The 26,936-nt window shown below is 39.8% G+C and overlaps 1 long non-coding RNA gene across 1 annotated transcript; it reads right to left on the bottom strand.

Annotated features, from left to right (window-relative positions):
• Positions 1–5,119: 5,119 nt before the first annotated feature.
• LOC311435087 lies at positions 5,120–26,450 on the bottom strand. Its single transcript, XR_014691923.1, has 4 exons — positions 26,231–26,450; positions 25,368–25,465; positions 5,733–5,859; positions 5,120–5,222 (listed from the first exon to the last, which is right to left on the bottom strand). It is a non-coding gene; the product is annotated as an uncharacterized lncRNA (long non-coding RNA).
• Between the last annotated feature and the right edge of the window lie 486 nt (positions 26,451–26,936).

Genomic DNA, 26,936 nt, shown 5'->3' with positions numbered 1-26,936 from the left:
GTTGGAAGTCTAGGATTCCCAGAGTGAAAGCAAAACCATGAGCTACAATCAACTCCTTTTACTAATTAGTTGTGCATTAGTATGGTCTGGCTCCAGGTTTCATCAGAAAAAAAGGTATTAAATATTTACCATACCAATTAAGGATTCATCTGCTAACAGGGAAGGAAGATGATATTCACAAAGAAAATATAAAAACTACACTTATCAGAATATTCTCACATGATCATTACTGTTTCTGTAAGAAGAAAGCACAAACCTCAATATATATATATATCTATAAATACAGAAGATGAATTAAAAGTTGCTCATTGATAATCTTTTCACTGAAAAAAAAAATAATGAATACAGTCAAAAAGCTCGAAAAAAAAATGTCTTCTGTTGTATATCACAGAAAAATAAACAGATAAGTTATTCAGCAATCAGACCTAGTTGGTAATCCACCTTTATGGTGTACTATATTTATGTATTCATTAGAGTTATTGAGCACACTATAACACCCTCGGAGAACTGTATCATGATTTTGCTAGCACATGGAATATAATCAGCAGATTGCTTGTAAAAAGATTCTGGTTAAACTCTGCTGAAGCATAACATATAAACAATTATCTTTGGAGTCTGGACCCACTCACTCCCATAAGATAAAAAATATTATAATTTGCTCCTGGTCCCTCCTGTTCAGTAGCCAACGTTTTCTATAAAGACAGTTCATACTGGGCCTCGTTCAGATATGTCACAAAGGAGGGAATTCTGTGGTCAGGCCATGTGATTTAGGAAGAGTCCAAGCAATATATCAGGAAGATGGGGATGTTAAAGAAAAACAGGTGGTTTAATAAGGCATTGTGCTTGTTTACCCTGCTCAGCAGCTAAACTCCAACACAACCACTTTCTCACTTCCCCTCCTCATGAGAAAGAAAGGGAGTAAATTCGACGGAAAAGGGCTCAAGGGTTGAGATAAGGTTTAGGGAGATCACTCAACAATTAATGTCATAGGCAAATGGACTCATCACAGGGAGGAATATAACACATTGCCTATCACCAGCAGACTAGAACAGTGAGAAACTAAAAGCAAACTACAAACACTTACCCTCCCCCACCCTCCCAACCCACACCCCCCATCCACCCTCTTTTACGTCCTACACCAGAGAGGTGCAGGGGAAAAAAGAATGGGGGCTATGGTCAGTCTCTGATGTTTCATCTCCTTCACGGTCACTCCTTGCCCCTGCTCCACATGGGGTCCCTCCCTTGGGATGCTGTCCTTCCTGAACTGATCCTGCAGGGGCTTCCTACAGGCAGCAGCTCTTCAAGAACTTCTCCCACATGGCTCCGTACCACGGGGTCCATCCCCCAGGAGCAAACTGCTCCAGCACGGGTCCCCCACATGTGGGTGGCAGCTCCCCCTAGACCTCCTGCTCCTGGATGGGCTTCTCTCCATGGGCTGCAGCTCCGGCCTGGGGCCTGCTCCTGCGGGGGCTCGCCATGGGCTGCAGGCCACATCCACCTGCTCCACCGGGGGCTCCTCCACCCACGGGGAAGCTGCAGTGTGGAGATCTGCTCCATGTGGGACCCATGGGCTGCAGGGGGACAGCCTGCTCCAGCAGGGGCCTCTCCACAGGCCGCAGGGGAACTTCTGCTGCGTGTCTGGAGCACCTCCTGCCCTCCTTCTGCACTGACCTTGGTGTCTGCAAGGCTGGTTCTCCCAGCTGCTGTCACGTAGCAGTTTTTTCCCCTTTCTTCAGTCTGCTCCTCCAGAGGCCTACCCAGTGTCTCTCCTTGACTCAGCTCTGGCCAGCAGCAGGTCCCTTTTGGAGCCATCTGGAGCTGGCTCTGATCTGACATGGGGCAGCTGCTGGGCTCTGCTCATAGAGGCCACCCCTGCAGCCACCTGCAACCAAACCCTTGCCACGTAAACTCAATACAGGAATCTGACTCATTCATTGAATAAGGCCCATGCCAATATTGTAAGATACTGAGAAAAAAAAAAAAAAAAAGTGTTCTGACTGGGGAAAATATATATATATACACACGTATAATGAAAATTATGTTTTATATATATACATGTATATAAAATGAAAAATAACAAAGAAAGAAACACAGTGAATTCTTCATTGAAAAGTCAAGAGGATAATATATACATGTATATGTATGTATATATATGTAAACATTATTTCATTATTTCTGTCCCAGAATTGCTCTATTAACTTCTTAAAAATTTTCCTTAAAAACCTGAAAGACATACATGAATATATATGTTGATCTCTGTTGATTATTGTAATTCAGGGGATTATAATACCGAGTCAATTTGTACAAAAGTCAAGACAGATAAGCAGCATTATATTGTTCAGCACTTTATTGTTTTTCAGCAGTTTCTATTCAATTAGAAATATGAAATCAAATTTTATTTATTTTAGAAAGAAACAATGCAAAACCACCTTAGCTGTTCTTCTAAAGAAAAGCAAAATAGTAATAGGAAAATACTAACAGCTTATTATGGAAATTTGTTATATTTATCTAAAGCCTCCAGGCTTTTATAAACTATCAAAGAAATAATGCTATATATAGCCAGCTTCCTCAGCCAGGTTATTGGTTGGTTTAGAACTTCCTTACTAGGCTGGTTTTTGTGCCCAGAGAACCATTTTCCCGTACATTTCCTCTCCCACCTTTTTAACCTTGCTCAGAGGTGTCCAGAGAAAACAGTCCCATTAATAGATAAGTCATGTGACACAAGCAGTAAGCTGTACACTGTCTTCTTTTTCATAGATTTTACTGTCCTCATCTAAACAAACACCAAGGGAATATATATATACAAGTGCATCTGGAGCTACAAAATAATTCAAAAATTAAGTGTTATTCTGTGTGAATAGGAATGCTTAGGAGCTAAACTCTCAGCTCTTTTAAGCTGCTTTCACTGGAAATTTTAATTGACAAAAATCTCATCTTAAAGGTATTTTTACAAGGCTTTTCTATTTCTTCTCTTAAAATAAATGATAAGCATGTTTCATAAACTTGCATGGAGCAAATATTAATAAAATGCCTCTCTTAATTGGTGATGAGGAGTAGGATTCCCACCTGATGAAGCAATTCTACAGTGAAGCCTATAATTCACACAAAACCAGAGTGGGACACAGTGCTCCCATGAATGAAGTATGAACTTCCACTTGTGCTAAACTTTTCAACTGAGAAACTCAAAACAGATCATGAAGAGAATGAATTCAGTCATTGTCTTTGACACTTGGAAAGCCAGGGTCTGCTTCAAGAGCATAATCCAGAAGAAAAGGCTCATCTTTGTGCAGGAGGATAAGCAATTTGTATAAACAGTGTAATAATGACTTTTACTTTTCCTGTGTAGTGTCACTCAGATTATACAGGTATCTGGGTACGTGATGGGAAACATTTAGAGCTAGATTTAAATTACCAAATATTATGATGTTGAAAATTGTTAAGACTCACACAAAACTTAAACAACCATCCTTAAAGAATCTCCATTTAGATCACCATTTAGATTAGGGGAAGATTCAGCATATCAGATTCTGCATGGATCTTACACTTTTTTATACTAAAAATTGAAGGGCTTAAATATTAGATTGCATTCAACGGACTGTCGTGGTTCCGCTCGAGTGGACAGCTGAGCTCCACCACAGCCGCTCTCTCGCTCCCCCTCCTCAAAGAGGAATGAGGAGAAAATATGTGAAAAGGGCTCAAGGGTTGAGATAAGGACGAGAAAATCATGCAATAATTATTGTAACAGGCAAAACAGACTCAGCATAAGAAGATAGTAAGATTTATTGCCTATTACTAACAAGCGAGAGAAGTGAGAAACAGAGGAAAAAAAAAAAAAAGCACCTTCCCCCCTCATCCACCCTCTTCCACCTCCTCCCCCCAAGCGGCACAGGGGAAAGGGGGAATGGGGGTTATGGTCAGTCTACAGCACTTCTCTGCCTCTCCTTCTCGGTCACTCTCGTCCCCTGTGCTGTGGGGTCCCACCCACGGGATGCAGTCCTTGATGAACTGATCCAGCGTGGGCTTCCCACAGGCAGCACCTCTTCCAGAGCTGCTCCAGATATGGGTCCGTACCACAGGGTCCATCCCTCAGGAGAAAACTGCTCCAACCTGGCTCCCCTACGGGCAGCAGCTCCTGGCAGGTCACCTGCTCCTGTGTGGGCTCCTCTCCATGGGCTACAGGTCCAGCCCGGAATCTGCTCCGGCAGGGGTCTTCCACAGGCGGCAGCCTCCGTCAGTGCAGGGCCACCTGCTCCACCGTGGTCTCCACGGGCTGCAGCATGGAACCCTGCTCCACCGTGGTACTCCATGGGCTGCAGGGGGACAGCCTGCTTCACCATGGTCCTCACCACAGGCCGCAGGGGACTTCTGCTCCGGCACCTGGAGCACCTCTCCCCCTCCTTCTACACTGACCTTGGTACCGTTCCTCACTCCCTTGACTCTCCCAGCTGCTGTGTGGCGCAGCGTTTTTTTTCCCTGTCTTAAATATGCTCTCACAGAGGCGCAAAACAACATCGCTTATTGGCTCACCTCTGGAAAACAATGGGGCCCTTCCCAAACATGGGGCAGCTTCTAGATCTTTCTCACAGAAACCACCCCTATGGCTCCCTGCTACCAAAACCTTGCCACGTAAACCCACTACACGGACCAAAAAACATGTTCTATTTTAAGTTTTAACAATTGCATTTTGGAATAAAATACCTATTCCATATCATTTGCAAAGTTTTCCCATTTTAAGACATACAGATCTGACATATATTTCTGAGCATGATGAGCATCATAGGCTATGAATCTGTGAGTACCTACTTTGAGTAGGCACCTACCTATATTCATAAAGAGAAGAGTGCAGTCTGTAGGAGGTGCCATGCTGACAGTTCTCAAGCACTACATTCTCTTATAAGAGCCAGTACTACTGCAAATAAAAGATAACCAAAGAATAACTTCCCCACATATTTTAGTTTCTGTGACCCATTTCCCACAAAGACAATGACACCCTCTGAAGTACATCTTTAGTATTTCTGTCAAAGTGATTAATGTAGTTGGAGAAATATGGCTGAGCCTTCCCTGACAAAGAACCAAGTACAACCTTAATGAGTTTCCTTAATACTGCAGCTTGCTTAAATAAAATAGAATACAATTAAGCTTATTCAAATGTAAGAGTAAATCAGAATGCCATCAACTATTGTTCAATGCAATGAAGTGTGAAATGTTTTCTTTTATGTTTGCTGGAAAAAAAAAAAAAAAAAAGTTTTAAAATTAAAGGCATAAAATGGAGTAATGTAACACAGAAAGGAAAAGATAAATAATAGATAAAAATAGCTTCAGTTTGTAACTTGCATAATATAATACAAGCGCATTTGTAGAAGGGAGAAAAAAAAAAAAAACACCTTGATAACCCTGGAAGTGTTCAAGGCCAAGTTGGATGGGGCTTTGAGCAACCTGATTTAGTGGGAGGTGTCCCTGCCCATGGCAGGGGCATTAAATGATTCCGTGGCATTGGAAGTAGATGATCTTTAAGGTCCCTTCCATTCCAAAGTATTCTGTGATTCTATGAACAACAAAGGAAAAAAAAAAAAAAAAAAAAAGTAAAAAGGAAGGAAGGAAGGAAGGAAGGAAGGAAGGAAGGAAGGAAGGAAGGAAGGAAGGAAGGAAGGAAGGAAGGAAAAGATGGAAGAAGCTCAAGGGTGAGCTGCTCCATCACTGGGAGCCCATAGATTTGTGTGTGTCTAATTTACCTGAATAACCTCTAATCCAGTCCTCTTCAGCCCCGGGAAAGTCTTTCTCTCTCCAGGTTTTCTCTCTTGTTTCCAGGCTTGGTAGTGTGTGGGGGCTAGCCTTAGCAGGGAATCCTACTTTGAATTTCTGGGAATGAAAGGAGAACAAGACTTTATTCATGTGTAAAGATGCAAAGAATAGGAGTAGGTGGAGTCATGTCACTATTGAAATGAAAAGGCAAAGAGATGGATGAAAGTGGAAATAAAATATTTTGAATCATGTATAAACTTTGACAGATATATCTGTCAGGAAAAGAGGTACCAGTGGGGTGTACCTGACACCTATTACTTCTTGTGCGCTCATACGCTCATCTTTAGTTGAGATATCAGCAGACTGACAGAGATCAGAATATTTTGCATTGCAGTCAACATACCTTTTTCCCATTGACTTCAAGGGGCACTAAATTAAAAAGTTCATGTTGAAGTCTTAGATTATGTCAGGCAGCTATTCCACCTAACATTGCTTTGGTTTATTTCTGATTTTTTGTTTGTTTGTTTGTTTAAGCAGTTTGCATAATAGAGATAATGTAGAATAATAATTATTCACTGCTTATATTTTGGTCTGTGTCATAGCGATAGCAAACTCTAACTTTTAACCTGCTTTGGTATTACTTCTGCTTCAAAATTCTCCCTCTTGGCATCATATAGAGACATTGTGAATGAAACACATTTATGAGTTGCTAATTCATTCTGTTGCTATTTGCACTACATTCCTGTACACATATGCCTTTCACCAAACAAAGAATGTACTGTATGTGGTTAGTACAAGTTATTTCTTTCAAAAACAATGAACAAAAAAAAAATAAAATAAATAAAAAAAGTAGGTTTCTCAATTGCACATTTACGGAAAAGAGATACAACTATTTTCTACTTTGTTTCCATATGCTAGTCATAACAAATACTATTTTCTGAAAGTATGTCTAGTGTTAATTTCTATGAACTTGTTCTCAAACATCTAATTCCAATGTGTGGTACAGTTGTACATGAGAAAACTAAAAGTATCTTGGATAAAAAGATAAAAATGTTGTTCAACAGAGGCAGAAGTTGGGAATAACAGCATAAAATTATTGAAAAGGAAGAGAATGAAAAGAGAACTGGTGACTAAAAGGTTGACATCAGTTTAGGATTTCAAATGAACTCAATAGATTAGCAGAAAGATCTATGTGCTGGAATCATTACTGAAAAGAAAGCCTAATATTATGAGGGGAGATAGAAGGAAATCTCGTGCAAAGCTGTGATGTTTTAAAAAATGCTAATATTAAAATTAAAGAGTGGGAAGGCAATGAACAATGTTTACCTTCTCCCTTTATCTTCTTTGGGCTCAGGTAGAGCCAAAATTTATTGAGTCCTTGGGTATGAGAGACTGATCGGAACCAGAAGGGTCTCAAGTGTCCCAAATATTTTACAAGCTGCGTACTTTGTTGCTTATGATTTTTAAGGTAAGATTCAATATAGACTCCATATATTCCTTATCTGAAGGAATATAAACTACAAATAGGTAAAGATTGTAAAGCAATGGTGTGACTGGTGTGTAAAACATGCATTTATTTAGGAAAGGTAGAAGGAGGCCTAATTAGTAAGTGTAGAAAGTAAAGGAGTTCTGCTGTAATGCATTTCCAAACCAATCTCATAATTTGCAAAACACCACAAAATCTTTTTCCCTTATGAAACTTGTTTACCTTAACATGAACAGCGCTCACAGCCCCAGCACCATTTTAAATAAGAATATGTAGCATCTAATTTTCTACTTTCAATGCAAAGGGATAAGAAAATATTCAGGACCTCCAGCTTATATTCAGACATTATTTATTATTAATGCTTAAAATGAGAAATATCCAGTGGAGAAGTGTTGAAGAATTTTAAGGTAGTTAGAAGTGTTGCAATTTAAAAAAATGAAAGTTAGTCACAGTTTTGAATGATGACTTGTTGTCTAATGTGGAAGTATTTTCAATTGAAAAGTTCATTTTGAGTTCCACCTCTAATGCACTCTAGGAAGTCCTGCAGAGACACTATTTCTACGACAAATGGATTATGTGACATAGTAATCATTTGCTGCTTTCTTGCTATTGAAACCACTCTGAGCCCAAGAAAGAGATCAGAGAGATCCAGAAAACCCAACTCTGCTTTTGAAATGAACTCAAACTTACTGCCACTTTGATACATATGAGACTTTTTAAAGAAGTCTTAACAAAGTACTTCTGAAATAAAAATGACAGTTAGTTATATTAGATGTGATTAAGTAGGTAAAAGTGACAGGAAATAAATGATGCTATTATGATTCCTACTTACTGTTTTGTTTGATGTGGGGCTAGAAGTAAGATATTCATTCTAAATATCCATATAAGCTGTGCATTGTGATGCCAATTGTGCTACACATGCATTTTTTGTTCCGTTCTTTTTAAGTGTTCATAGTTACAATCATTTCAGTATTGTAAGACAAGGATTCTATATAAGGACCTAGGAGATGTGTTATGGGGGACAGAAGAGATGTCACAAAACATCAATGATCCAGGTGAAATAAAGACCTCAAAGAGGTGTCTGCTGCCATCTTTTACTACTGTTTCACCTTGCTGCAGACTTTTGCTGTTCATCTTTTATCTTCCACCACCTTTTCAACTGTATTCAGTTTTGGAGTTGTATGAGGAATTTTCTCTCTTGACCCCAGCATTTAAAGTAACGGACTAAAATGGATCCATGCCGGCCCAATCCATTCCTGCAGCCTCGTTGAGGGGACCATCTCTGTCTCATTCTGCTTTTGGCCTTCACCCTTCTGCAGCCACTCAGTGAGCTCACAGTGAGTAACGGGAGAGACAGGAGGAAGCTAGTTGCTTGCCAGAACCCTTCAGTGGGTGCTGCTCCAGTGGATGCTGTGGGACAAACACATTGGACTCCCAGCACTTCATAGAGAAAGGACTTTATCCTCTTTTGATAGTCCAGGCAGGTAGTGATGACACTGAAGAGAGAAGCCTGAAGGCTATCAAACGAGACTTTAGGGGGCTGGGACGGTTAGTGGATGGAGCGGGAGTGCAGGTGGTGTTTTCGTCCATCCCTATGGTGGCAGGGACGGGTTCAGAGAGGACACGGAAAGCCCACCTGTTAAACACGTGGCTCAGGGGCTGGTGCCAATGCAGAAATCTTGGGTTTTTCAACCATGGGGCACTTTACTCGGCACCCGGCCTGATGGCCACAGACGGGTCCCTATCTATTAGGGGAAAAAGGATCCTGGGCCAGGAGCTGGCAGGGCTCATTGAGAGGGCTTTAAACTAGGTAAGAAGGGGGATGGGGCTGAGGCTAGGATTGTTGGGGCTGTGCCAGGGGGAACAATAGCAAGGCCGGGGGATAAGATAATGGCCCAGCTGAAGTGCATCTACACCAATGCACGCAGCATGGGTAACAAACAGGAGGAGCTGGAAGCCATCATGCAGCAGGCAGGCTGTGACTTGGTTGCCATCACGGAGACGTGGTGGGACCAGTCTCATGACTGGAGTGCTGCAATGCCTGGCTATAAGCTCTTCAGAAGGGACAGGCAGCACAGAAGGGGTGGTGGTGTGGCTCTCTATATTAGAGAGTCTTTCGAGGTTGTAGAACTTGAGGCTGGGAGTGACAAGGTTGAGTCCCTCTGGGTTAGGATCGGCAGGGACAACAAGGCTAGTGTCCTGGTCGGGGTCTGTTATAGACTGTCGAACCAGGATGAGGAGACGGATGAGGAGTTCTACAGGCAACTGACAGAAGTTGCGAAATCTTCAGCGCTTGTACTCGTGGGGGACTTCAACTTCCCTGACATATCCTGGAAGCACAACACAGCCCAGAGAAAGCAGTCTAAGAGGTTTCTGTAGAGTGTGGAAGATAGCTTCCTGACACAGCTGGTTAGTTAACCTACCAGGAGTGGCACCCCGCTAGACCTTCTCTTCAGAAACAGAGAAGGACTGGTGGAAGATGTGATTGTCGGGAGCTGTCTTGGGCAGGGTGACCACGAAATGGTGGAGTTCTCTATTCTTGGCGAGACCAGGAAGGGGACCAGTAAAACCGCTGTATTGGACTTCTGGAGGGCTGACTTTGAGCTGCTCAGGACACTGGTTGGTAGAGTCCCTTGGGAGGCGGTTCTGAAGGGCAGAGGGGTCCAGGAAGGCTGGGCGCTCTTCAAGAGGGAAATCGTAATGGCACAGGAACAGTCTGTCCCCACGTGCCCAAAGACGAGCTGGTGCAGAAGAAGACCAGCCTGGCTCAACAGAGAATTGTGGCTTGATCTTAGGAGAAAAAAGAGGGTTTATAAGCTTTGGAAAAGAGGGTAGGCCACTCGGGAGGACTATAAGGATGTTGCGAGTCTGTGCAGGGACAAAATTAGAAAGGCCAAAGCTCATCTGGAGCTCAATCTGGCTACTGCCGTTAAAGACAAAAAAAATGTTTTTATAAATACATCAACACAAAAAGGAGGACTAAGGAGAATCTCCATCCTTTACTGGATGCGGGGGGAAACTTAGTTACAAGAGATGAGGAAAAGGCGGAAGTGCTTAATGCCTTCTTCGCCTCAGTCTTTAGTGGCAATACTGGTTGTTCTCTGGATACCCAGTACCCTGAGCTGGTGGAAGGGGATGGGGAGCAGAATGTGGCCCTCACTATCCATGAAGAACTGGTTGGTGATCTGCTACGGCACTTGGATGTGCACAAGTCGATGGGGCCGGATGGGATCCACCCAAGGGTACTGAGAGAACTGGCAGAGGAGCTGGCCAAGCCACTACCCATCATTTATCAGCAGTCCTGGCTATCGAGGGAGGTCCCAGTTGACTGGCGGCTAGCAAATGTGATGCCCATCTACAAGAAGGGCTAGAGGGCAGACCCGGGAAACTATAGGCCTGTCAGTTTGACCTCAGTGCCAGGGAAACTCATGGAGCAGATTCTCTTGAGAGTCATCATGCAGCACTTGCAGGGCAAGCAGGCGATCAGGCCCAGTCAGCATGGCTTTATGAAAGGCAGATCCTGCTTGATGAACCTGATCTCCTTCTATGACAAAGTAACGCACTTGGTGGATGAGGGAAAGGCTGTGGATGTGGTCTACCTTGACTTCAGCAAGGCTTTTGACACCGTTTCCCACAGCATCCTCCTCAAGAAACTGGCTGCTCTTGGCTTGGACTGGCGTACGCTTTGTTGGGTTAGAAACTGGCTGGATAGCCGGGCCCAAAGAGTCATGGTAAATGGAGTCAAGTCCAGTTGGAGGCCAGTCACTAGTGGCTTTCCCCAGGGCTCGGTGCTGGGGCCGGTCCTCTTTAATATCTTCATCGATGATCTGGACGAGGGCATTGAGTGCACCCTCAGTAAGTTTGCAGATGACACCAAGCTATGCACGTGTGTCAATCTGCTTGAGGGTAGGAAGGCTCTGCAGGAGGATCTGGATAGGCTGCATCGATGGGCTGAGGTCAGCTGCATGAAGTTCAACAAGGCCAAGTGCCAGGTCCTGCACCTGGGGCACAAGAACCCCAAGCAGAGCTACAGGCTGGGAGATGAGTGGTTGGAGAGCTGCCAGGCGGAGAAGGACCTGGGAGTGATGGTGGATAGTCGGCTGAATATGAGCCAGCAGTCTGCTCAGATGGCCAAGAAGGCCAACAGCATCCTGGCATGCATAAGAAAGAGTGTGACCAGCAGGGCTAGGGAGGTGATTGTCCCCCTGTACTCGGCTCTGGTGAGGCCACACCTCGATTACTGTGTTCAGTTTTGGGTCCCTCTCTACAAGAAGGACATCGAGGTGCTTGAGCGGGTGCAGAGAAGGGCGATGAAGCTGGTGAGGGGCCTGGAGAACAAGTCCTTCGAGGCGACTTATGAGGAGTCCTACGAGTCCCAGCGGCTGAGGGAGCTGGGCATGTTCAGCCTGGAGAAAAGGAGGCTCAGGGGCGACCTTATTGCTCTTTACAGATACCTTAAAGGAGGCTGTAGCGAGGTGGGGGTTGGTCTGTTCTCCCACGTGCCTGGTGACAGGACGAGGGGGAATGGGCTTAAGTTGCACCAGGGGAGTTTTAGGTTGGATCTTAGGAAGAACTTCTTTACCGAAAGGGTTGTTAGACATTGGAACAGGCTGCCCAGGGAAGTGGTGGAGTCACCATCCCTGGAAGTCTTTAAAAGACGTTTACACGTAGAGCTTAGGGATATGGTTTAGTGGGGACTGTTAGCGTTAGGTCAGAGGTTGGACTCAATGATCTTGAGGTCTCTTCCAACCTAGAAATTCTGTGATTCTGTGACGTTGAGGAGTACGTCTTCTGATCTAGTACCTACCATAAACCTATAGAAAAGTTAATGCCTTATAGCACATTTACCCCTCACACCCTTTTCCTCTTTTTTGGATAGCAGCAGATACGTACATGCACTTTTCGTTTCAGAAATATTTCCCCTGTACTTTCACTAAGTGCCTTGTTCTCCTGAGCTGATTTCTTTTTGCCTCATAAACAGCAGATTTTCTTGCTTCTCTTTCTTTGGACAAAGGGAAAGGAAAATAAGAAGAAAACAAAACAAAACAAAACAAAACATATAGAAATAATACAGATTTTCTTTTTCAAGCTTTTGCCCTTAGCATAAATGAATTATATCAGCCCAAGACTATTCTTGTTTCTGAGTCCTAGCTTCGTTAGCATTACTGATGCATACAAATGCTTCTAGACCTGAGGGAACTTTGTTTTTTCATCTCCTACTATTGCAGTCTGAAACCCATTCTCAGTGTCTGAAACTTTGCTTTGCAATTGCTGTCCTCTGGCTATGGCATCTGTTGTTACAACCTTTACTAAATCCACCAATAAATAATCTTATTTCCTGTCAGTACTGGACAACTTAGAAAAGGAAGTAGAAGCTTCACTGCTAGAAGAAAAAAGGATGAAAGAGAAGTGAAGTGTTTGGGCCTCCATTGTGGGCTTTGCTGAAAGTTTGTTATGTTACTTTGGTGAGACACAATGCATCTTCGAGTTGCTTTCTCAGTAAAAACAAAACAAAACAAAACTGATATTCACAGAGGCTTTTGGATGACCATTTGCTTTTAGCATGCAGAAATATAGGACTTCACTTTGATGGCTACTTGTCATAAACTTACATTAACCCAACTAGAAGAAAACTGATTGTACTTAAAAAGTACTGAACAACAAATAATATAACTATGAAAGTCATGTTCACCTGAAATACTTAAAAAAAAAAAAAAAAAGATTAATCATAAAATACTCTGAGAGGTTCGAAAAATATAAATAAAGATAGACTTTGCAAAGGTGTAACTAAGTCTTTGCAAAGAAAATCATAGCATATGGTATTTATTTATTTATTTATTTTGTCATTTATGTAATATGTATAAAAGACCTGGGCTCGGGATCTATTGAGACTGAGATGCTATGAACACAAGATGTTCCTAGGTAGTAATGACAGTCCGCCTTTAAGCTATCTGAAGAAAATCAAAAAGTCTCAGTTTTTACTAAGGAGAGCAACATAGCAAAGATAAGGGGGGCATTGGGCCCATAAACAAAAGTGAAAATTAGTGCCCGTGTGATAAGAATGTCTTTTTTTTGTTGTTGTTTTGTTTTGTTTTCAATATACATTTCAGTCAAGGGACATTACACTCTCAGTCCTATAGTACTGTAAGAATTGGCATGCACAATCACTGGTCCAGCAAGCCATGTTCTTTAATGTGTCTTCTGAATGAATCAGGGGCAGTGGCGTGTGACTGTAGAATAGCATACATGTACATACTGTCTATGTTTAAGCAACCTCAGACTGCCTTTAGTAGTAAAATAGGCTGGATGTGGCCTGCAGTCCAGTGCTTTTAACTAATGGGTCAGAGGGACAGCATGTACTGTTTGACCAGGGACTCTACATTTTCCATTTGGATATTGTGAGAACCAGCTGACCACTTGTAAAGAAGTTCCCACAGACCACCCTTGGCAGATGTCTTTGATAACAGCACATGGTAAGAGAAATTTCACTTTAAAAGGGAGTGTGAATCAAATATGCAAAGCTGTCTGAGAGAGCTCAAAATGTCAAAAATGGTAGTATTAAAAAGGAAGTTGACCGTCAGCTATATTGAACATTAACTTAGGAATTAGAAAAAGATACAAAGAATTCTGATTCTATCCTGATTGGATATGGTGAGTTCCATGTGGACTGAGCATTTTTTTCCATGAGATAACCAATCAAATTCATCAAATTCAGGAAAAAAAAAGAAAAAGATTTTTTTTTTTTTTACCATTCCCTTTCCACTCTCCATCTTCCTCTACTTGCTGCCCTTCAGGCACAAAACAAAGTATGAAGGCCAAGTAGAATGGATCCAGAAAGTGTCTGAGATGTAAAGACTTGACGATGTCTGAGAGAGGTTGAAGAAGACTAATGACAGACAAAAAATACAGACATACTCAGTGTTGAACAAATATTTTTAAATGTTGATCATACCTAGTCAATGTAATTGACCTCTGAGGAGAATTACTGTTCTTTTTTTAAGATGTAAGAAGGCCACAGATCTAATCTGTCTGGATTACAGATAAGCAATTTCTATGGTGACACACAGGAAAAACAATGTGAAGCTGTAGAGGAAAAAAAAAAAAAAAAAAAGGAAAATAGGGTATAGGAAAAGAATTAAGCGAAGAGTATTCATGGATACATCATACTGAAAGAGATCTGCTCAACTGGAAAGAGAAGCCTAGTGAAATTGTTACAATTAAAATCTTGTTACAGACAAAAAAGGGAAATCTAGCCTACATGTGAAGCTGTTAATTTATTTTAATCTGCTTTAACAGTGTAGCAAAAATGCAATATACATTACTGTTAGTCCATTACAAATGGACTAACACTCACTGTTAAAATTATCTATTCAATAAAAACTTGATCTTATTAGTAATATTAAAAACGAAAGTTGCTATACAAGACAAATTTCCCAGTATCTGTTCTGTTTCTTTGGTGCTGTTTTCACCTTTTTAGTATTCCTCTATGCCTGAATCACATGGTTTTAACTGTGGGAGAGGCATAGAGAAAGTTTTTAGCATCCTGAGGTCTCTGCGGGGATGCCCATGATAGGAGGAGTTAGGATAGGTGGAGGAGTTTCTTCTTGCTTACCAGTCACTGGGCCCCAGCATAAGGGTTAAACCAGCAAAATCCAACTCAGACCGAGGTAAGGTCAGAGCACTGCTAGGTAAAGCATGTGATTTTTTTATTGGTAGTGGAAAAATCATATTTCCTAGGTATGGAGCTACTTGCTACTTAAGAAATAGCCATGGAGCTATGATCTCCAGCATTCTTTTAAGTTTTCTTGGCACACAGTTCAGTGCTTTTTGTTTGTTTGTGTGTGTGTGTGTTGTTTTTTGATAAAAATTTCTGATAGGTTAAACTGGAAGGAAGAATTTGGTTTATGTAAGAACTGAAGCAAAAGAAATAGAATAAAAACAAGAACTAGATGTTTCTCCAATGTCTTTCCTTTAGGGACAAATGTGAAAAATTTCATCATGTTCTCATGATTTATAAACTGCTGAGAAATGGAAGTCTGCATATATGGGTCATTGAAATTCTACAAAATGTCACTATGACATGAGGAAAAAAAAAAAAAAAAAAAGGATGCTGGAACTCAGACTAGGTTTTCCCAGATTTTTTTTTTTTTTATTATTATTATTATTTTTTTTTTTTTTTCAGATTTCCTGCTGAAGTAAGGATTTAATTATATGCAGCATGGGTATTTTCTGTAATACCATACCCAGGTTTTGAACTACCAAGTTGTTTGCAAAGATGACTGCAGAATGGAATAAATGTACAAAAAATTCACAGCAGATGTGCTCAGGAACTGATGTTGGCTTGGTAAGGTTGTTGGACAACTCTTTGAACATAAGGGAGAATGCAGTTAGGTACACAGGTGTGGTGGAAGATGGTTCTTGCAAGACTCCTTGAGAGCAGCAGCCTTTTTAGCTTCAGACAGGTGGTCTAACTCCAGGGAACAAGCACTCAACAAATAGTACTGGACTTAGGGCCTCTCACCTCCCACCTGAAAACAGCAATCACTACCACTTTGAATGTCCATTAAATAATGGGCACAACGAAGGCCGGTAATTTTTTTTTTTTCTCTAGTCTGAGTATCAAAAGCCCACCTTGCACACAGGAGTTGTTCTCTGCTGTTTTTCACAGCTGAGACCACTGCTTATTCCCTTCCAGACAGCCTTGTATTAACATTAAATTCTGCATTACTGTAGGAAAGCTGATTTCACTAGTGGTCAGCAGTCTGAACCTGAAAGAAAAGATTAGCATAAACTTCTAGAATAAGAGCCCATGGGAATGTTCCTCTTCTCCTCCAGACCTGATAGGTTTCAATAAACAGCACTGTCTTTTTAATGAGACATGTCAGACCAAGAATGCCATAATGTTGGGGTAATTAACAGCTGGTTAAACAGATGGCCAAAGAACAACACTTCCGTAAGCTGCCCCAATCATATTATTATTATTATTCACAGTTCTGGCTACTGTATGTATCAACAGGATCCCCATCTTCTCACAGAGGAGGCTACAACACAGTAGAGCATAATCAGTGCCTCTGACCAGTAAGGATTTCATATTAAGTGCTGTTTCAGACAGAAGGTAAAGGCAAAGCTCAGGGTACAGGCCTGAGTCAAGTATGCAGTCTAGGAATAACTTTTGTTAAAGAGAATAAAATGCTGAGGTGATGTTACCATTTGCAAGGACACTGAACAAGGACACTGAACAAGGACACTGAACAGTTAATTCATGTTGGCAAATGGACAACTATGTATAAATTGCCCTAGAGGAAACTTATCCAGGAAATTAAAAGAAGTCTCCAAATAACTAGCAAGTGAGGTCTAAAGAAGCTGCAGCAAGAAATCCAGCTTATTTTAAGTTATGTTTATAAATCAGGTAATTGACTGACAGAAAACTGGATTTAGTATTTCAGTATTTTTTTTTCTAATCCTACGTTCAATATTCATCAGATTTTTTAGATATTATCTTTGTCAGCCTCTGTTATTGCAGCAACATTCAATCATTTGCTTGGAGTTCTGTCAGTTTGGGCCACACCAAAATGCAAGCCTTTAACCTTGCAGGTAATTTTAAGTCATAAAAAGTATATACATGAAGTCACCCACAGGTTACACAGCACCTGAGTGGGGAACCCTTCTGAAACAGTGAGGTAAGTTTTGGATGATAAAAGTCTTATGATGGCTTTAATCCAAAATCCTTTTTCAATTCTCTCTGAGTTATGAGAACAGAGGGAAAAAAAAAAAAAATTCCCATTGCAAAAGTGATCCCAGGGCCGTCACGCTTCTGAGAACAAAGCTAGAGCAAAACCACCCACAGTTCAAAAACTTGACATGGGCAAGGTCCTAGCTGATACTTTTTGGAGTGGATTAGAGAGGATTAGAGAAGTGAGCGAGGTAGAATAAAAATAAGATTTTTTTTTTTCTTTACGTCAGTTCTGAGCATGGTAAATTGGTACCTCTACGATTTTCACAATGCCAAATGAAACACTCTCCTTTCTGACACTTCACAATCCAAACGCAGTATGTCCAGCCTCAGCAGCACTTGCAGTCTATTCTTAGACTGCAGCTAGTGCTCAAAAGAAGGAACAAAAAGTGAAACTAAATACTGACATTTAAAGATTTTAAAATTGCTACTTGATTTGCTGTGTTGTTGTTGTTTTTTTTTTGTTTTTTCTTGTATTATTAATTTTTTTTGAAGTGTATGATTTGGTTAATAAAATTTTAATATGGTTCTAATTCAGTATGACTTTCTTCCCATTGAAGAGAGTTTTGTAAATCCTGTATTGCAATCACTAAGAAATGCTGCACTTGCATTCATCATAACTTGGTAACTAATACAAAATTCAGTTCACAGATATGATATTCTTTTTTTTTTTTTTTTTAATGTATTTGTGTCTAACTTATTTGATATCATCAAATTGATTTTCACACTACTTGTGTATTTGTTATTTGTGAATTGTGTTTATGTGTATATATATTAAACAAAGCATATCTCTCTCAAAAACATATTGACATTTTTTTCTTTTTTTTTTTTTCTTTGCTATCTGAAGATTTATTTCCATTCTATTTGTATTTCATTTCCTTAAAACTGGTGGAGACATAGGCTTTGCAATAAATGGAAGAAAAATATACTCTGGAAGGTTATATAACATCTAGATAACATACACAAAACTTGAGGTTGGTTAGAAGACCTACAGAAACATTTTTTTGTTTATGGGAATGTATTTAGTGCAAATCTCCTCAATTCTGATACCTGACCAAATATTTTGGCTTCCTAATCAGCCTAGATTATTTATCCTGTAAGTAGATTAATCTTTCACTCTTGTTTGTACAAAGCCCATATACGTAGACATATATGTGAAGGATATTAAATGGAAATGATGTGGAATTTCTTCTTTTTCTACATAGGTTCCAAATTTGAATACACAGCTCTGTAAGGACTTCCCTGGACCTATAGACTGGCAGATTTTTCTGCATTACTTAAAATATCCTGGTGTGCATTCTATACCCTTACACTTATTAGATAATAGGTTCCCATGACTGACTCAGCACCAACATTGTAGGTCACTCTAGTGAAGGTGGGTTTGCACTAAATTGAAATAGTTGAAGAGGGTTCCCAAGTCCCACTCTACCGACCCTCTTGTGGGCCTGGTAACCTCTTGCAGAAGAGTGATAATAATCCGTAGAAAAGCTGGAGGACACAGCTTTCAGTTATTTGTTTATGGAAGAAGATTCCCTTGATAGCGAAGAGTATCTGAGGGTACTTCCCCCTCAGCTGCTTCCATTCTTAGGAAAATAAGGATGATTGTAACCCAGCATTATCTCTGATATTAGCTATATAAAGTAATCAGTAAGGACTGTTGAGGATGCTCACTTCGTGTCACAAGGAACATTGTACTTAATTACACATAGACAACCTGCTTGTTCATTAGGGCTTTGTGGCAGAGCAGCTCCCTTGCTGTGCTGTATTGAAAATCAGTCATTGACAATGGCCAGGAGCAGGAAAATCTGTAAAGATTACAGGAGTTAGGAAAGCATATTGTGATATTTCTGTAAGCGGCTCTGTGATTACAATCGCCAGTCAGATCCTTGCTACTATAAAGAGCTTAGAGGTGCCTTAACGAGTGAAGCGCAATATTCCTGTTCTCTCTACTTCCATTAGAACTGGTACTGTAAACACTCAATGCTATATTGCAATACTATGGCTTTAAACCTGATGCAATCCTATTAATAGCAGCAAATAGCATTCATGAAATTTTCCCATGGGGGAAAAAAATGACAAAAAAAAAAAAAAAGACAAAAAGAAAAAAAAAATAAAAACAAAAACAAACACCTAACCCAAATATAGCACACACTATAGGAAATCAGAAATTCAAAATCAGAAAACCTGAAGCAATGCAGTGAATCGTTAGGCCCAAATTATTTGTTCATAAGGAAGCAAAATCATTAGGATTTAAATAAAAATTCCAAATGTTCTTTTGTAATATATGCAGATTTCTATTGTGCCCACTTTGCAATGGTGTCATTATGCTAGAGGGAAACAAAAACAGATTTTAAATAGGAAAATAAGCCTTTTTTTTTTTCCTTATTTCTGCTTGGCTGAATACTTATATTTTGCTAAAATTCACCCAGTGGGTGAAGTATGTGCATTTTAACTTTAATCTTCATCACAATAAGCTATGTTTCAAGCAGAGATAAATAACAGTCCATGTATCTACCCATCCATTCATCCAAGTTTGTATACTAAATTCCTCATTAAAGGATCTGAGAGCCTGTTGCCAGACATAAAAGTATAACTATTACATGCTTTCTCATTCTGTCTTTTTCAGTATCCACATCATTGCAATAGCAGTAATAGCAATGCAGTTATGATCCATTTTGCTGGATGGCTGGGAAAAATCAGATGGTACAAACTAAAGAACTTATTAGAGCCTCTACTCATAAACCTGCTGAATAATACTTATACTTGGGGAGGTGTCAGCACTAATGCATAAATGTTTTTCATCATCAATAGGTTCACATATTGGTAGTCTTCACTATATTATCTGAGTGCCTCCATAATGCCTGCACACTTCTTGCTATACTAGGGTATTAATTCTAAGGGACTGTGGAATGGATTCCATTCTCACTCCTATTTAGGTGTTTTTTATTTTTGCAGCAGTGTTCAGTGAAATCATTTTTAACCTACATCTATCTTCACTGGAATAAGTTCTAGTATTGAATGGATACGAATGAGAGAAGAAGGCCACTTTTTATATTATTTGATTACTCTCATGCAATATTATGCTTTTTTTTTTTTTTTACTTATCTAGAAAATGATCTGAAAAAATAAAGTAAAATAAAGTAAAATAAAATAAAGTGTTCAGCTAACAATTAAAAAATGTTATTTTGCATAAAATGAATCTGTAGGGACATGTATCCTACAAGGATTACAAGGATAGAACATAGTGAATAACAACAAAACCAACAACAACAAAAAAAAAGGAATAAAAAAGGTACATTTCTTTCTTGTTTTTAATAACAAACTGTTATTAAAATACATTTTGAATAAAATTATCCTTTGTTCAGAGGATGATAGTCATAGTTTAAAAGACATACAGTAATTTAATTGTATTTCAAAACTATTTTGGGGTGTTTATTGGATATTTTTACAATTTATAATAAAGTTATACAAGAGAAGGACTGAAATTAAGGAGAAATATATTAAATATTTCACCTGAATTACCACACTTCATTCCCACTCTCCATAATAAGTTTCATTGTATCAGTCAATTCAGATAATGATAAGAAGTAGTAAAACAGAGTTTTGCCCTTTAACAAAGATATCCTTTGGGAGAAGTATGATATTTCAGACCATTGCTTTAGTGTAAGAGTACTGCATAATGCTGCAGTGAATGGAGAGAAGAAAGCATGACAATGAGGAACCAGGCAGGCAGTTTTGCCACAGCCTTTGTCAAGGCAAATGTAAAACAAACGAGCATATCTGTTCAATATCAATCAAATAATGAGAGTGTCATATGAGTTCTGGGTCTGTGTTGACATAGCTTGAGCAAAAGGTTAAAGAAATATTCACAGAAGGGAATGGTCACTTTTTTTTTTTTTTAATATAATGAATGAGCAGAGTTATTCAAAACCATATTATGCATTTCTTATTTCTATTGGTATTTACTTGTGTATATCATCCTCTTAGAAGGACAGAAACACATGGTTAAAATTTTGATATTTTATAAGTTTAATTACCAAGCTATATTTGCCAGTAATTCCACAGTAATATTACAAAGAGACCAGTTAGAAAGCACAGCTATGGTCCAGTCTCTGAAATAAAAAATAAAAAATAAAAAAAACATACAATAGTCTGACTGCATAGATATAATTGTTGTTGTTTGTTTGTTTGTTTTTAAATCTATTTATTGATTTTGATCTTTTGATTTTTTTTTTTTTCCTCCAGAATCATGTTGGTTTTGACAGCATTTCTCAAGTACAAGATACAGTTCTAAAACAGTTCAGATAAAGACTGAGTAGGTGAGTGGTGATGACCTAATTCAGGGAAAGCAATTCTTTTCACTTACATGGAAATTGCTTATCCTCCAGGCCCTCAGACCAGTTTTTCTCACCATAGATGGTCTAGCTCATTACAAAAATTAAATATTTAATAGATGTCAACTTCATAACTATAGTCCTTTTTCAGAAATGACTATCAAAGTGAGAAAAGCTAAAAGCAACTCTTCTAGTAACCAATTTCTCTCCATCACAAATCATTATCATTGGGGAAGTAAATGTTCTCAGCAAAGAAGTACAGTTTCATTCTGTTTTACTTCTGATGAAGGTTTTAGACACCAAAACATGGTTATAAAGGATAAGACATAGTTTTCACTTTCTTTTGAAAATGTTTGAAATGTTTTTGTTCTGTTTACCATTTGAGTGGAAAAAAATAACAAAAAACAACAATTACAGGAAAAAGACAACTTTGCTTATCTTTCATGCTATTGAGAATTCTACTAAGCAAGTGATTGCTTTTTTTCTAGGTGGTGGTATGCAAAAATCCTTTATCATAGTTCTTTGAAGCAAGACTACTTGCCTCAGTGCTTCTGCACAAACTCTGTGCTCAGCCTCTACGCAAACAAGAAGTTTTTCTCTCTTAAGTATTGGACCTAGAGGTTCTAACAAAGCAAAGGATCCAGAGCAATGATCGTATAAAACAGAATATCATCATTTTAAAGTCATAATTGTAACAATGATTCCTCCACAGTGCCTTCTTGGCACTTCAGTTATGTAAAAGATCTGCAATTTCATGTGATTACTGATTGGTTTACTGATTGTTTCCTTTATTTTCTGTGATACTGGATTGTTACAGTACTATTCTTGCTTCCTTCTTCTCCCTTCCATTCACTTTCTAAAATACAGAGTAAAATAATTTTTCCCAAAGATCCTTATCTTGACTATCTTTTATGGGGAAAAGAAAATCAAAAAAAAGTTTTGAAACATGAAAGAATTGGCAAAAATCTACCTAGAGTAACAAGGAAACTGAGTTCCGAAAAACAGAACATCTTCCTCTTCTCTCCTTCTCTATCCCAAACCCTTTCTTGTAGACTTTATTCTTCCTTGGCATAATTTCTTCTTTTAAACCTCAAATGGGATTCAACAGACAACTTTTGTTTCCATTTCATCAACACCAGCTCTGACTGACCCTCCAGAATGAAAATCAACAACCTACTGCATGATTAGTACATGAATTCTTATACAGTCTTTCCTTCATTAAGTGTCCTTGGCCTAACTCCCAGTTAAGCAAGCATCTTTTCCTACTTCAGAAAGCACTAACTGCACCACTCACATAATCCAAGACAATTTTTTCCCCACTGTATTGCGTTTACACGGCAAGGGTTTGGTAGCAGCAGGGGCTGCAGGAGTGGCCTCTGGGAGCAGAGTCCAGCAGAGCCAGCCCCAGCCAGCTCCAAAAGGGACCTGCTGCTGGCCAGAGCTGAGTCTGGGAGAGGTACTGGGTGGGCAGATTGAAGAAAGGGGAAAAAACTGCTGCATGACAGCAGCTAGGAGAGAGGAGTGAGAACCAGCTCAGTTCTCTTCTGCACCCCAAGGTCAGTGCAGAAGGAGGGCAGGAGGTGCTCCAGGCACACAGCAGAAGTTCACCTTAAGCCAGCGGAGAGGCGCCTGGTGGAGCAGGCTGTCCCCGTGCAGCAGATCTCCACGCTGCATCCCATGGAGGAGCCCCCGGTGGAGCAGGTGGATGTGGCCTGGAGGAGGCTGCAGCCCATGGAGAGCCCCACAGGAGCAGGCCCCAGGCCAGAGCCTCGTGCCGGAGCTGCAGCCCGTGGAGATCAGGGGATCTGGGGAGAGCTGCTGCCCACATGTGGGGGGCCCATGCTGGAGCAGTTTGCTCCTGACGGATAGACCCTGTGGTACAGACCCATGTGGGAGCAGTTCTTGGGGAGCTGCTGCCTGTGGGAAGCCCCTGCATGCTCAGTTCAGGAAGGCATCCAATGTGAGGGACCCCACATGGAGCAAGGGGCAGAGAGTGAAGGAGTGGCGGAGATGAAGCGTTAGGGACTGACAGCAGCCCCCATTTCCTGTTCCCCTGCTCTGCTTGGGGGAAGGACGTAGAAGAAAGCGGATAAGGGGAGGATGTTTTTATTTTTTGTTGTGGTTTCTCACTTCTCTAGCTTGTTAGTAATAGGCAATAAATGTTACTAATCTCCCTATGCTGAGCCTATTTTGCCTGTCACAATAATTGTTGAGTGATCTCATGTGTCCTTATCCCAACCCTTGAGTCCTTTTCACTGTATTTTCTGTCCCTTTCCCTTTGAGGAGGGGGAGTGAGAGAGCAATTGTTGTGAAGCTCAGCTGCTCACCTGGGTAAAACCATCACACCCACCCATAGCTAGCTGTAACTCATAGTCCTGACCCTGACTGTGTGCCTTACTGCTGATCTCCCTGGCACTCTTCTTTGCTATATTTTCAGATGATACCCTGACAAATGAGTAGAATTGGCAGCTTGCTTCTGCATGGGTCCTTAAAAAGGGAAGTATACCATCCACCCACACACTTTTTTTTTTTTTCTTTTTACGTCCAGCATTCCATACAAGAAACAACAGCTCACTAGGCACTGCTTTGGTGAAATTATTATTATTATTATTATTATTTTTTTTTTTTTCAAATCTATAATACCACTACAGTGTGTTGTATATTCTCCTAAGTCCTTCTCCAAGAAAACTGTGCTGGCTATGTAATGTAAATAGCTTGAGAAGCTGAGTAGTAGAGATTTGCACTTTGGAATGGAATAGCCTTACTAATGAAAAACTATGCAGACATTCTAGATGTGATATCACAAAATAAAGACTAAAGACTATAAAGATTTATAAATGCATCATCGAGTTGGTAGTTTAGAACTGACAACCAACATATGAAAACAACCATAATAATTTCAGAGAATTTTGAATTTGAACAAGTTTAGATCATGTTCAATGTACACTAACTTTACGATGCATATGTTCAAAGCTTTAAGCTGTTCTAATTCCCTTCTTTCTTCAAAACAGGATGATCAATAGCATGCAATGATGCTTTCATAACACACACACACAAAGTCCAGTAGTTATATGTATATATACATATAAATATGTCATATATATGTATGTGGTACATATGTATGTATATATTTATGTATACATATGTATATGTATGTTGCCTGTTGCAGAGAAAAATGTTGATTCTTGTATATGACTAAATCTTATACAGCTTCCTGTAGGATGCGTTCTGTATTCATTTTAGAGTGATATTGCTTGAGACTGATAATTCAATTTACATTCTATGCAATGTGATTCCTAAATACCACATTTGAAGAAGCATGCTGATAAGCATGACGTAGTCTTCTAAAAGGATGATAGCTATAGCATCTGTTAGTTGTCCCAAGATTATTTTTGATCATTATGTTTGTACAAAAAACACCATACTTTTGGAAGACAAATAGAGGCTAGTAGTTTATAATGTCACTCAAAATAGAAAAGCAGCACATATCTCTACAACTGAAGAAAGAGGAAAAAAAAAAAAAAGAAAAGAAAAGAAAAGAAAGGAAAAAAAGAAAAGAAAAAATAACTCTAAGCTTTCTACTGAAGATGCTTTTTTCCCAGGTGGTCAATTGCACTTGTCATCTGTTATTTTGGAAAATGCACAGAATTTAATAGATGAGGTATATCAAGCTAACTACATTAGGAACATACCAGCTGTCAATATGGCTTCAGCCCAACAGCATCTTTTGGGAAAAGCAAATTCCAAAATGCAGACAGTATACTATTAGTCTGATAGAATGATTATAAGTTTTGCCATCTGTTGCATATTTCACAATTAATTGTGATTTGTATCAACAGATATTTTCTAAAATCCACATTTTCTCCTTTATACAAGAAACAACAAAGCATAACAGCAACACATTGTCTGAAGAAATGATGTACCAATGCTGGAGCTAAATCAGATAAGTTTCACCCTAGTTTAACAAGCTAGATATCCAGGGTACTAACTACAGTAAATAGATCTTAAAATATCACTGTTAGTACAGAAAAATTACAAACCAGAATTATCTATCCTTCCTGGAGAAACTTACTGGTTTTGCTTTTCAGAGCTTTTCCAGTGTGCGGTCATACACGGTTTAACATTTCAGAGCCCATCAGTTCAATGCCGTTGGATTGTAATTAGAGGAACCTATTCAGTCAAAAACAAATGTAAATGCTACAAACATTTCAAAATTCTCCATGACTAGACCTAAAGTATAGAGGAATTGCTTGCATATACAATTAAATACCTGGTTGATATGTTTAATATAAATACTGGCATGATGCTTCATATTTTTAAAGTGCTTTCATAAATACATAAATAAATAAAGTTTGAGTCCTAGTTTTCTCCCCACCTCTGCCCCCACCCCATATTCTCCACTTTGTTTGGTCTTTCTTTCTTTCTTTCAACATGATCCACATCTGTTGCCAAGTGAAATGCCTGGTCTTAGCGTCAACCAAAATTCTCTAATCTTGGCTTTCTGTCCATAACATTAAGACACTCTGTACAGGGCTATGGTTACACTGAGATTATTTAGAAATGGGATGAGATTTACAGAAGCAGCTTCATAGGCATACAAATCTCAGATAACAGTAATACTGAAAGCATTTCAATATATTTGAAAGTATTTTTAGATGTATGGTATTATTAAAATTGTTTATTTCTTCCCATCTTAAACTAACACTTCACCTGAAGATATGCCCTCAACCTTGTCAAAAATGACTGAACAGGGCTTAAAGCGAACGTGAAAACAACAGATATTTCATATTGCATAGGCCATAAGATGCATTCAAACAACATAGAGCTTTCTCAAAGGCTTCTGTACTTACTAGCATATAGAAGTTACCTTAGACATGTAGAAGGGAACTAGTATCAGACCTAACTGATATTCGAATAAGTCATTATAGCACTTACTTTGTGTATTTTGTTTCAGCTTCCCAACCTGGTTCACCCCTCTGACTACTATCCTCTTTTGATAGTCCAGGATGGCAGAGATGATATTGAAGAGAGAAGCTTGAAGGCTATCAAACAGGACTTTAAGGGACTGGGACAATTAGTAGTTGGAACAGAAATACAGGTCATGCTTTCCTCCATCCCTACAATAGCAGGGAGGGGTACAGAGAGGACATGGAAAGCCCACCTGATAAACAGGTGGCTCAGAGGCTAGTGCCAACACAGAACTTTATTTATTTATTTATTTTGACCACAGGGCACTTTAGTGGGCACCTGGCCCGCTAACTGCAGATGGGTCCCACCTGTCTCAAAGGGGAAAACAGACACTAGCACAGGAGCTGGCAGTGCTCAATGAGGGGGCTTTAAACTAGGTAGGAAGGGGGACGGGGAGGGAATAAGGCTCGTTAGAGTTGTGCCAGGGAGAACAATGTCAGGGCCAGGGGAGCAGGCAATGGCCCAGCTGAAGTGCATCTACACTAATGCATACAGCATGCGCAACAAACAGGAGGAGCGCTAAGTCATGGTGCAGCAGGCTACCTATGACTTGGTTGCTATCCCTGAAATGTGGTAGGACCACATTTCCAGTCATTTCCATGACTGGAGTGCTGCAATGATTGGCTATAGGCTCTTCAGAAGGGACAGGCAGCACAGAAAGGGTGATGGTGTG

Source organism: Aythya ferina (genome assembly GCF_964211825.1).
Source record: "Aythya ferina genome assembly, chromosome: 3".
Classification (NCBI taxonomy): Eukaryota; Metazoa; Chordata; class Aves; order Anseriformes; family Anatidae; genus Aythya; species Aythya ferina.
This window is presented reverse-complemented; position numbering and strand designations above follow the sequence as displayed.